Source organism: Erpetoichthys calabaricus, chromosome 7 (assembly GCF_900747795.2).
Source record: "Erpetoichthys calabaricus chromosome 7, fErpCal1.3, whole genome shotgun sequence".
Taxonomy (NCBI): Eukaryota; Metazoa; Chordata; class Cladistia; order Polypteriformes; family Polypteridae; genus Erpetoichthys; species Erpetoichthys calabaricus.
This window is the reverse complement of record NC_041400.2, coordinates 5,742,849-5,756,387: the sequence shown is the minus strand read 5'-3', so window position 1 is coordinate 5,756,387 and position 13,539 is coordinate 5,742,849.

Below are 13,539 nucleotides of genomic sequence, written 5' to 3'. Positions count from 1 at the left end.
CTAAGGTGGCTTTTTTTGTCAGCGGCTTTTTTTTTTTTGTACCTTTTGTGAAAGTGTTTCTTTGATATTTGGACTTCATGCTTTATACATTATATAGTTTATGCCTACATTTTGTTACTAGAATATAAAAAAAGTTTCTGTTTTAACAATGTGTTTACACAGATTACTGTAGAAACGCAACACACATGAAATGCGTGTGTTCCAAATAACGATTTATTATTCCACTCTAAAACTCCACTTCACTCCCAGATAATCAATCAAGACATGAGCTGGAAAAAGTTCATTTACGTTCTAAGTCGGTGGGGGATGGAATAGCCGGCTGTTTGCAGCTTGTCTTTATCAGTACATTTAGATGACAAAAGACGCTGGCAGAGAGGTGAGAATGGTTTTAAGAAGCAATTTAAGGTGGGCCGGATCTACGAGTTTTTTCGTAGGCTCTGGTAATTCTAGTGTTAATGTCTATAGAGTGATTGAAGTAATAAGTTAGATTTCTTTGACCACCTGGTGCAGCCGGATATTTGCCATATGCTTCGTGCTGCGAGGTTTATTAAGGCTGACGGTGAGAGCTCCACCCATAGTAGGGAACAGGACATAAAGTAAGGCATTTTTGGCTGATAAATGGCCCATAGTCAAGGATGCTGAGCCTTTGTGTGTTTAAATGTATTCTTGTAGACCAAAATAAATATTTAGGTCTGAGGTATCATTAAAACATTATATGTTGTTTGTGCCGATAATAAGTAAGTCTCTTGAAGTGCTGAGAGAGTGACAGGCTGTGTTATTCCTAAGGCACTTGTGTGGTTTAAAGTGCTAGGGGTTAGTCGGCTGTGTGTGTCATTCATGGGACACTGTTGTGGTTTAGGGTCCGTGTGTCTGCGTATATATCTATGTATGTGTGTGATAATCTTAAAGTACAATAGACCAACCCGATAACAAACTTGATAAGTACTCTTAAACTAAAGTGTAAGGGAAATATCACAATAATACAGTTGTGTATTGTGACAACACTGGCAACTCAATCAATACGCATAGGAAAATGTCGCAGCTCAAAAGGTGATCTTTGGTGGCTCAGGAGACTTAAAGAAATTCTCATTTATGTTTCATTTAACGCTTTCAGCCCTGACATCCGATTACTAGTACAGGGGTGGCAAACACCAGTCCTGGAGTGCCGCAGTGGCTGCAGGTTTTCATTCTAACCATCTTCTTCATTAGTTTTTGCTACTAATTATCTCCTTTTGCCTTAATTTTAATTAACTTGATTCAGGCCCTCTTAGTTGTTTCTTTTTCTTTAAGTAGCTGCCAAACAATAATGAGAGCGCTGAATCCTTAAAGCTATTAAAATGAAGGGAAAAAGAAGTGAATTAGCAGTGAAAACTGGTCACTGATTAGGAAAAGGGTGAGAATGAAAACCTGCAGCCACTGCGGCACTCCAGGACTGGAGTTTGCCACCCCTGTACTAGTGCATCGATACGCAGCCATTTTTGTAAAGCACAGGTACGTTTACAGCCATTGAAACTGGGCGTGCTACTATTAGGGCAGACTGGAGAGACTGGCATACAGTCCACGAAACATGGAAGTAAAAATGAACGCTTCCAGACTGTACGGTGTGCGCACGACACAGTAAGTAGCTCCACTTTTAACTTTATTTCCTCAAGAAGATTGAAGCATTTGGCAGCTATCTTCTTATATAATACACTACCGTGGCTGTTCGTTTGTCTGTTCAGGATTTTAAATCACCTGTAGCTCACAAACCGTTTGACCGATTCACCTGAAATTTGGTACACATACACTACGTGACGTCTACTATCCGCTTTCAGTGTGATGATTTACCTCCAAGGTTATTCCTCTTTTTATTTTATTGTAGAATCAACTCTCAGCAGCGGCCAACTCTCGGCAGCGACCTTTTCTAATGCTGTTATGTCCTTTTTGTAGTCTGGAGACCATAAATGTACACAGGATTCCAGATGATGCCTCACCAGTGTGTTATAAAGCTTGAGCAGAACCTCCTGTGACTTGTACTCCATATATCAGGGCGCTATATAACCTGAGATTCTACTAGCCTTCTTAATGGCTTCTGAACATTGTCTGGAAGTCGATGCCTTAGAGTCCCCTATGACTCCTAAATCTTCTCATAAGGTTGACTCAGTCATAGGCTGCTGAATGTTACAGGTCTAGTCCAGGCCTATGTCAGCGCCATAGTTGTACAGCAATCCATAGCGAAACTTAAACTGCTTGCTGCTTCTGGCAGTTCCATCAACGCTAATGAGGGCAGGCAACTTCATGATGATATCAGTGGCGTCATGCTCCAATATTTCATCCTTTTCCGGGAAGATGAAAATGAAGTCTTGTTTTGACGGAATTCGACGCATGAAGATGGTCTTGACCTCCTCCTCCTCACTGTAGATTTCCAAGATTCTGCCGACATACAGCTTCTGACTATTTTTTCCTGCCACAGAAAATGAAATTGTTGTTACTAGGCAACAGTTTCGCCCATTGCAACAAATGGCACCATGGGATGGACTGTCTGTGACAACATGCCCCAATAGAGGTCAGTACATTTCAGCATTTTCAGCAGCACCAACAAAGTTAACATAAACAACTAGCACATTGCACAATAAATTCAGGATGCAAAGATCTTCAAATCAGTGCTTCAAAAAGTTACCTGTGTTGAAATACTCTCTGGAAATGTGAAAGTCTCTGATACACAAAAATACGAGTATTAATCCGTGATGTAACTAACAATCCTACTGTTTACCCGACTGTCTGCTACTCATCACTGTATTGTTTACACACTATCCAGTGACGTCAGCACACCATAGATAGATAGATAGATAGATAGATAGATAGATAGATAGATAGATAGATAGATAGATAGATAGATAGATAGATAGATAGATAGATAGATAGATAGATAGATAGATAGATAGATAGATAGATAGATAGATAGATAGATAGATAGATAGATAGATACTTTATTAATCCCAAGGGGAAAAATATATAATAACGTATATAATCCCGACAGTATTCAGATGCCATTAAGAAGGCTAACAGAATGTCAGGTTATATAGCGCCTTGATGTGTGGAGTACAAGTCACAGGAGGTTCTGCTGAAGCTTTATAACACACTGGTGAGGTCTCATCTGGAGTCCTGGGTGCAGTTTGGGTCTCCATTGAGAAGGACGTGGGAGTCAGAGACAATAGTCATAGTCAATACACAATGGGAGGTCTGAAGATCGAGAGTCCACCTCATGAGAAGAACCTGGGAGTCGTAGTGGACTTGACACTATCAACATCCAGACAGAAGCCATTAAGGAGCCTAACAGAACGTCAGGTTATATAGCACCCTGAGGTGTGAAGTACAACTCACAGGAGGTTCTGCTGAAGCTTTATAACACACTGGTGAGGCCTCATCTGGAGTACTGGGTGCAGTTTGGGTCTGCATTGAGAAGGACCTGTGAGTGATAGTAGACTGGTCACTGTCTATGTGTAGGCAGAGGAGAGAAGTGATCAAAAATGATTATATGATGTTAGATTATATAGCACCATGATGTGTGGAGTACAAGTCAAGGGAGTTTATCCTTCAGTAAACGTAAAGGATAACAAGTAGAAGGTAAAAGTGTTAGGTTTGAATACACAATGGGAGGTCTGAAAATCGAGAGTCCACCTTATGAGAAGGATTTAGGAGTCTCAGTGGACTCTAAGCTATCAACTTCCCGACAGTGTTCAGAAGACATTAAGAAGGCTAACAGAATGTCAGGTTATATAGCGCCTTGATGTGTGGAGTACAAGTCACAGGAAGTTCTGCTGAAGCTTTATAACACACTGGTGAGGCCTCATCTGGAGTCCTGGGTGCAGTTTTGGTCTCCAGGCTACAAAAATGACATAACAGCACTAGAGAAAGTCCATAGAAGAGCAACTAGGCTGATTCCAGGGCTATAGGAAATGAGTTATGATTGAAGGAGTTGAACGTTTTAACAGCTTAATGTCAGTAAATGTAAAGTGTTACACGTAGGAAGTAAAAATGTGAGGTTTGAATACACAATGGGCAGTCGGAAAATCAAGAATCCACCTTATGAGAAGAATTTAGAAGTCATAGTGGACTCGACATTATCAACTGCCAGACAGTGTTCAGAAGCCATTAAGGAGACTAACAGAATGTCAGGTTATATAGCGCCTTGATGTGTGGAGTACAAGTCACAGGAACTTCTGCTGAAGCTTTGTAACCCACTGGTGAGGCCTCATCTGGAGTCCTGGGTGCAGTTTTGGTCTCCAGGCTACAAAAAGAACATAACAGCACAAGAGAAAGTCCAGAGAAGAACGACTCGGCTGATTCCAGGGCTATAAGTGATGAGTTAGGAGGAAAGATGAAAAGAGCTGAGCCTTTACAGTTTAAGCAAAAGAAGATTAAGAGTTGACCTGACTGAAGTGTTTAAAATTATGAAGGGAATCAGTCCAGTGGAGCGAGATGGTTATTTTAAAATGAGCTCATCAAGAACGCGGGACACAGCTGGAAACTTGTTAAGGGTAAATTTTGCACAAACATTTGGACGTCTTTCTTTACACAAAGAATAATAGACACTTGGAATAAGCGACCAAGTAGTGTGGTGGACAGTAAGACTTTAGGGACTTTCAAAACTTGACTTGATGTTTTTTTGGAAGAAATAAGTGGAGAGGACTGGTGAGCTTTGTTGGGCTGAATGACCTGTTCTCGTCTAGAGTGTTCTAATGTTCTGACATTCGCTAGACGACCCCTGAGACAACCTGCCCCGTCTTCCCCTATAGCACCAAAACATCTGCTTCGGATGCAGAACTGAGAGACCTTGACAGCTTGAATAAATGCTGAATACACATCTGGGTGTAGGAAATAAAGAGAATTGAAATCGTCACAAGGGGTGTCAGATGACCAGCGAAACAGGGGAGGGGCTCCAGAAGGGGGCGGGGGGGGGCACCAATTTATGGACCTCATAGAGTCTGAAGTGCTTAGATCTGTCCGAGGCCTAAAACTGTCCTCACTGCAGCTGGGCACTTCTCAGAACGTCTGAAACATTTCATCAAATGTTTTAGATGGAGTAAACATGAATAATTGAATTCACATTTTAAAATTAATAAATTAATAAAACAAATAATGATCCAGTTCTGTTATGCAAAGGAAAAAATGATAAAATGCTACAGTGTGTGGGTGCAGCTAATTTATTTTCATAGCACAATTTTACACCTCATTTAGCAACCCACATCTCTATGTGAGAGGCCGCAGTAATTCAAAGTTAATAATGCCAAGCCGTGCGAGGATCACACCAGCACACTGCACTCTGTGCCAGTCTCGCCCCAAAGACAATCACACAATGGCTTTGTAAAGTTTTCTAACTTTTAATTTGCGTGTAGGTTGTTCTTCATCACAGCGGCTCTCGGTTGCTATCGGGAAAAGAAGAGCGAGAGACGTAACTGGAGGTTAACAAGTTGTTGTTCAATTCCTGGAGTCTGCTTTGAATAGCGAGGTGGTGTATCTTGGTTATCGTGCGCTGTTAACTACATATTTTTGTCTTTCGAGATTCATCCATCCATCCATCCATTGACATTACAATCTGCTCATCCAGCTCCGGGTCTCAACCATCTTAGGCAGAAGGTAGGAACCAGCCATCAACATTTAATCAGTGGGTTCAACTCATATACTTCTACACTATTCATATCTCGCCAGTTAACCATAACATCTTTGGGACAGGTGAGGTTGGGGAGCAGGCACTGGTACAGCACATTGGCACACCCACCACGTGACAAAACAGCTCAGGATCCTGGTTGGCAGCCCCCCCAGGCAGACATGCAGTCCAGTCCCACCCTCTATCCAGGTGTTACATGGGTGTCCCCTTGGCCTGGTCCAGCCATTCACGTCTCCAACAATGAGAATTGTACCACTTGGCCGTAGTGCCGTAACTGACGCTTCCTGACAAGGCAGGTCATGTGCCTCATTTGGGACTCCGTGAGCAACACAAAGTCAAACCAGCGGTACCTAAGGATTCTCCAAAGAGACACAGAACCAAAGGAGTCCACCAACACAGAGGACATAATATGAAAACCTAACACAGAAAGAGATGAATCCAGGATTCAAATGTATGAGTTGTTAGGGAGCAGCACAAACCTCTGTGCCACCCTACAGGCAACATAAGATGAGATTTAAGAAGAAGAAGACATTGTGTTTATACAGTGCATGGTCAAGACGCACAAAGTGCTTTACATAGAAAAGGGGAGCCTCTTCAATCACCACCAATGTGCAACCACCAGCTGGGCGATGTGGTGGCAGCCATTTTGTGCTAGTATGCATGACACACATTAGTTATTTGGTGTTGGAGATCTTCCTCTGTTCATCCGCTGTTTGCCTTTTCATTTTAATAGCATGTTTGTTAGGTAAATCGGCCACCCAATGTTGCTCTGGCATTGCTGTGTGCAATTTAAAAAAAAAAGATCAAAACATGAGATACTATCATAAGATACTGCCACAAACAGCCACTTCCATTAACCTTCAAAATGTTTCTCTTAAGAAGGAGAGGATCCAGTATTCTCTCTCTCTCTCTCGCTCGCTCCCGAGTCAAAAAGACCTCAACTTCTGTTGGGCAGCTGCTTATGTTATATTATGAGGAGGTGGGGCTTGAGAGGTCTGCAGGGGTGTGGCCAGACGTAGTGTGACTGTGGTCAGTATACATTATAAATATATATCTGTTGTGGCCAATAGGGGGCATCACTCCCCAATCATGACAATACAATCCTTCCTTCCATTTCTACTCCTTCCTTTACTTTTTCTACTTTTCAGATCTCGCTGAGTAAATGAAGATGGCACTGTTCATGCTAGGCCCAGGAGCACTTGTAGTGTTATGACACAACAAGCAGGAAGCACTCACAGGGCAAACTGGAGTCTTGAAAATTAGGGACATCCCTCTCTTTCAGGTCTCACTGCCAGCACCCATGGAAGACAGCAGGGCTGGACTGCTAATCCCAGCATGCAGGAATGGCCATGCTGGCCCAGGCAGGCTTCTACTCAGTCTTGTTGTTGGAGCATACAGTTTTGTGAGACCAGATAGATAGATAGATATGAAAGGCACTATATAATAGATAGATAGATAGATAGATAGATAGATAGATAGATAGATAGATAATAATAATAATTCATTACATTTATATAGCGCTTTTCTCTGTACTCAAAGCGCTATCCACACAGGGAGGAACCGGGAAGTGAACCCACAATCTTCCACAGTCTCCTTACTGCAAAGCAGCAGCACTACCACTGCGCCACCTGATAGACAGAGGCACTGTCGTCCCCTTGAACCCTCAGATCAGATGTCAGACACCTGATAAAAGTCCAATATGACTTTATTTTATAATAATTATGTGCACCAAGTACACTCCAATCCACTATACTATATATATATATATAAATAACACAATAATAAATCAATAATCAATCAATCCTCCACTCCCAGACGCGTTGCCACCCTTCCACCCAGCTCAGCTCACTCGTCTGGGTTTCCCACAGTCTTTTATAGTCCATGACCCAGAAGTGCTCCTGAACCCTTGTCCATATGACTTGTTAGCACTTCCAGGTCAGATGAAAACTCTCCTTCTTCATCCCGGAAACACGTTGTTTCCTCTGTCGCGGTAATTAAAATGCACTTCCGGGTTATAGGGCACATGTAAGTCCTTGAGCCTCCCTGCAGCGTCCTCTGGTGGGCCCCACGGTGTCCAGCAGGGTCGGGAATAAAAACTCCATTGTCCATGATTCCCTGCTGGTCTTTGGGGCACTTCCATGCTACAGGGAGGGCTCCATCTAGTGGCCTGGGGGTATTGGCCGGGATGAACGACCAGCCATCTCCCACGATAGATAGATAGATAGATAGATAGATAGATAGATAGATAGATAGATAGATAGATAGATAGATAGATAGATAGATAGATAGATAGATAGATAGATGTGCAAGGCACTATACAATGATAGATAGATAGATAGATAGATAGATAGATAGATAGATAGATAGATAGATAGATAGATAGATAGATAGATAGATAGATAGATAGATAGATAGATAGATAGATAGATAGATGTAAAAGGCACTATATACAGTAATAGGCAGACAGATGTGAAAGGCACTATATGATGTGTGTGTGTGTTTAACCTGTGATGAACTGGTGGCCTGTCCCAGGATTGCTCCTACCTGTGCCCATTGCTTGCTGGAATAGGTTCCAGCTACCCCACAACCCCATTCTGGATAAGTGGGTGTTGAAAACAGATGTATGAACCAGTGAAGCGTCACACAAGTGCACAGCTTAAGATCTCTATTGATTGTAATTACCCGCCGCTCCAGAGGTTGGCACTGTTTCCTAATGCCAGTTCTCTTCCTCCCTCTGCAGACTGGATGACTGACAGCTGTTAAACCTCTGATGTCACTTCCGGTGCCCATCCACCTGGACCCGCCTCTTCCTGCTGGAAGGACATATTATCAGAAATGCAGCCATTTTGTAATCATTTCACAGTGGAGCTCCAGTCTGAAAAGACCCTCTTTTGCTATTGCTGTTATCGGCTATACGAGGTCACCATGTGGTCCTCCAACTCTTTAACGTGGTCTGTTAAATCTCTTACAAAGGTATGGATTTTTTTCAGGTTCTTGAGCAAATTTGGGCTCCCTGGCTGTTGTGCCAATGTTACCCTGATTGTTGGCTGCCCACATAGGACCTGCAAAAGCCCAATGTGTATATGCTGGGAAAAGGCTGCAACATATCAAAATGTAAAAAGTGGAGGGCTCCGAATACGTTCTGAATCCTCTGTATATCATTATAAGTCATTTAAAGAGTAATTATCTGCCATTGCTGCCCCTTAAGATCGTATTGCGTGATTATGCGGTATTTCCCTTCATCTGATTGTTCCTATGTTGCCAAATTTATTCAAACTCCTGTGATGAAGTCCTTCCTTACAATAACTTATTGACTTTCACCATGGAGAACCTTTCTAGCTCTTTTGACTTAAAACTACTTGGTGAATTTCATTTGTAAAGCTTCAAAGCCATAATTTCAATATTATAATTATGCTCTTTACAAAATCAACTGACAAGTTAATAATGCACTGTAGTGTTTGCCTGAATCCTAACTATTAGTTTTAAATTGTGTTTTGATTGCCTACATAAAGTCACAATTAAACTTAAAATTACGCTTAATTAACTCTTTAGTGATATATTTATTAGGGGCGAATCACACGGAGGTGTTTTCTTGCGTTTTCATGGGAGACTTAAATTCCTCTAAACCTCCTGTAAAGTTATACGTTATTGTTTTCCAAAACATTATTCACACTTCAGTGTTTTAGCACGCCACAGTTTTTGTGCATCTCCAGCCAAATGCTTATTCCATTGAAATAAATGGTATCACTCATAAAATGCAGGTTAAAAAAAAACAAAAAAAGACTAATTTTAAGGTGTACTGGCAACGCTGCATGGTAATGGTGGGCGCTGACACAGCTCTGCATTTAGTTCACGGCAGAAAGAGCTTGACTTCGAGTCAGAATTTATGGGTTCACAACCCAATGTCCCCTCCTTTAACCGCCACCTTATCGTGGTGGAGGGGTTTGCGGGTCCCAATGATCCTAGGAGCTCTGTTGTCCAGGGCTTTATGCCCCTGGTAGGGCCACCCAAGGCAAACTGGTCCTAGGTGAGGGATGAGACAAAGAGCAGTTAAACAAACCTCCTATGATGGAAAACAATTTTGGACGGCGTTTTCCCTTGCCCGGACGTGGGTCACCAGGGCCCCACTCTGGAGCCAGGCCTGGAGGTGGGGCTCAATGGCAAGCGCCTGGTGGCCGGGCCTGCTCCCATGGGGCTTTGCCGGGCACAGCCCGAAGAGGCAACGTGGGTCCCCCTTCCCATGGGCTCACCACCTATGGGAGGGGCCAAGGAGGTCGAGTGCAGTGTGAGTTGGGTGGTGGCCGAAGGCGGGGACCTTGGCGGTCCGATCCTCGGCTACAGAAGCTGGCTCTGCTAGAAGAAGTGGCCGGGGAGAGGGAAGTCTGGGCATCTCTGCTCAAGCTGCTGCCCCCGCGACCCGACCTCGGATAAGTGGGAGACAATGGATGGAAGGATGGATGGATGGACAACCCAATGTCGACAGCTCACCACAGAGCAAATCTTCAAAACGGAGGCAATATTTGTTACAGTTTGAAGATCTGCTTTGTGCTGAAAAGTTGGCAGCAAGTCGCAAGCCTGCAATCTCTGGCTCAGAGACGTGAGATGAATGGAGAGCCTGTCTGTAAACACTGAGAGCGAGTGGTGCGCCTCCTGCTGACGTCAACTGACCTCTCTTTGTGTCAAACCTCACCATCTCTGGGCAGTGTCACCACTACACTCCACCTGTCCACAGCGCAAATCTATCTATCTATCTATCTATCTATCTATCTATCTATCTATCTATCTATCTATCTATCTATCTATCTATCTATCTATCTATCTATCTATCTATGTAATCCTGCTAACTACACTAACATATCTATCTATCTATCTATCTATCTATCTATCTATCTATCTATCTATCTATCTATCTATCTATCTATCTATCTATCTATCTATCTATCTATCTATCTATGTAATCCTGCCAACTACACTAACATATCTATCTATCTATCTATCTATCTATGTAATCCTGCCAACTACACTAACATATCTATCTATCTATCTATCTATGTAATCCTGCCAACTACACTAACATATCTATCTATCTATCTATCTATCTATCTATCTATCTATCTATCTATCTATCTATCTATCTATCTATCTATCTATCTATCTATCTATCTATCTATCTATCTATCTATCTATCTATCTATCTATATAATCCTGCCAACTACACTAACATATCTATCTATCTATCTATCTATCTATCTATCTATCTATCTATCTATCTATCTATCTATCTATCTATCTATCTATCTATCTATCTATCTATCTATCTATCTATCTATCTATCTATCTATCTATGTAATCCTGCCAACTACACTAACATATCTATCTATCTATCTATCTATCTATCTATCTATCTATCTATCTATCTATCTATCTATCTATCTATCTATCTATCTATCTATCTATCTATCTATCTATCTATCTATCTATCTATCACTGATTAGTACTAATGCTAGTTGAAAGAAGCAATGAATAATTTGATTTTTTTTTTCTAATATTCAATAAATTTACAAAATAATTGTAACATTTTATTCTTTGTTTATTGTTCCCGGGTATTGAGTGTTTCCGGATGTGGGAGGAAATGCACTTAAATGACTTCAGCACTACACTACAACATAATGCAATGTGAATGAGTGAAGGGGCCTGAATATTTGGCGAATGCCCTGTAGATAACACGATTGATTCTTACCGACTCCTCTGGTTAAGAACTCTCGCCAAAGCTTCATTCACAGTGGGATTTGAGAAATGAATTCTATAAATATTTTGGCTATTGGCTGTCATGCTTGATTGGCCAGTTTTGTTTGGATTCTCGTAAGCCTTTTTTTCCTCTCCCCTTATCAAACTGAGACGGCTCTGTGCCATTTGACTGGTTATGGCTTAGCTTAGCTCTTCAAGGCCATTAGCGGCAGTCATTTCTACTTCTGAGAACAAACACCATGTGTAAATAAGGTGGTAAGAAAAATAATGGAGCGAGAAGTCACAGACTTTAAAATGAACAAAGCCGTCAAAAATTAATTGCAAGAATATGTTTGTATAGTGACATAGGAGGTAAAACTCTTTAATGACGTGTCTTTTCAGTATATACAGTCTGAGGTGCAGCTTCTCTCTGTGGATTCGGGAAAATATCAAGATAACAAGCCATCTTGGCCCACTAGCAAAAGCTTGGCCTAGGAACTGATTTGAGTCCAAAATGGATTGGCAATATTTCAGTGCTGAAAATTTAAAAATGAACATATAAACTTTTCAGAGTTAGGTTTACATCTTGCCTGAAGAAGGGGCCTGAGTTGCCTTTAAAGGTTGCATATTGTAATCTTTTTAGTTAGCCAATAAAAGGTGTCATTTTGCTTGACTTTTCACTAGAGTTAGGTTTAGAAATTCAAAAAGGCCTTGATGAGGCAAATTCTTGCAAAATATTCGATGGGTGCACTGAACAAGTTATGTAAAACCATGAAGGTAATGTTCTTCTTTAATGGCCAGCTTATTAACTTCTTTGGTGTTAACCCCAAGCATGACTCCAACTCAGAATTCTACATAATTACGGTTAATCTCGAGTCAGGCTCAGAAGTGACGTGCAGTAAAACACTTCATATTGTTAAGCCCCAGTAAGTCTCAGGACAGCATTCTACTGCCATCTAGTGGATACATAACATCCTTCTGTTAAAATAATTAATGTGCCTATGCTTTCAGCTACTTTATGGTAACTCATTAATATTTATGAGTGGGGTGGAACCTTCAATGAAAAGCCATTGTCACAAAAACCTGAGACAAGAGTCATAAAAAGGTTTGGGACAGCCACCTCTATAATATTCCCTGGCTGCAAATGGCTAAATGTGTTGCACTGATGTGCTCAGATCAGAGTCCAAGATTGAACTGAGGAGTTAGTTGAATATGGCGGCTTTAAAGGCCAGAAAGGGAAATGATGTCATCAAGGGCAGAAGCAGAAGGGTCCTCTTCCATAGGTTCAGACCCGGTCGTGACATCATCCAAAGGGACCGGAACCGGAAGGCTCTTCTTCCATGGATTCTATACCGAAAGTGACGTCATCCAAGGCCCTGGAACCGGGAGTGACATCATCCAAGAGCCCGGAACTGAAAGTGACATCACTGGGGGGCATGGCGGAATTTCCTGTGAATGGTCTGCAGGAGAATGAGAAAAAGAGTCAGTGCACTCCGCCACCCCCTGGTCTGGCATGGAATTACTCTCATTTAGACCCTTTAGCTGCCTCCCATGCGCTTGTGTGTGACACCATATAGCCAGTTTTGGCACAAACTGAAACTGAACTGTTGCTCGAATCAAGCGAGAGTGATGACTTTGATGATATAAACTGGCCATTAAACGTTGACATGGATATTGAAACTGATGGATGATATCTGGTACTGTACGACCAACCGCAGTGATATGCCCGGTCGATTTGGTCCTGTGAAGCTTCACTGTGGTGCAATCACTTAAGGATAAACTCCCTTGACTTGTACTCCACACATCAAGGTGCTATATAACCAAATACCCTATTAGATGTTTTGGTCACTTCTCTCCTCCGCCTACACACAGACAGTGACCAGTCCACTATGACTCCCAGGTCCTTCTCAATGGAGACCAAAACTTCACCCAGGACTCCAGATGAGGCCTCACCAGTGTGTTATAAAGCTTGAGCAGAACCTCCTGTGACTTGTACTGCACACATCAAGGCGCTATATAACCTGACACTCTGTTAGCCTTCTTAATGGCTTCTGAACACTGTCTGGAAGCTGATAGGTGTCCACTGTGACTCCTAAATTCTTCTCATAAGGTTTCCTCTCAAAATTTCAGACCTCCAATTGTGTATTCAAATCTAACATTTT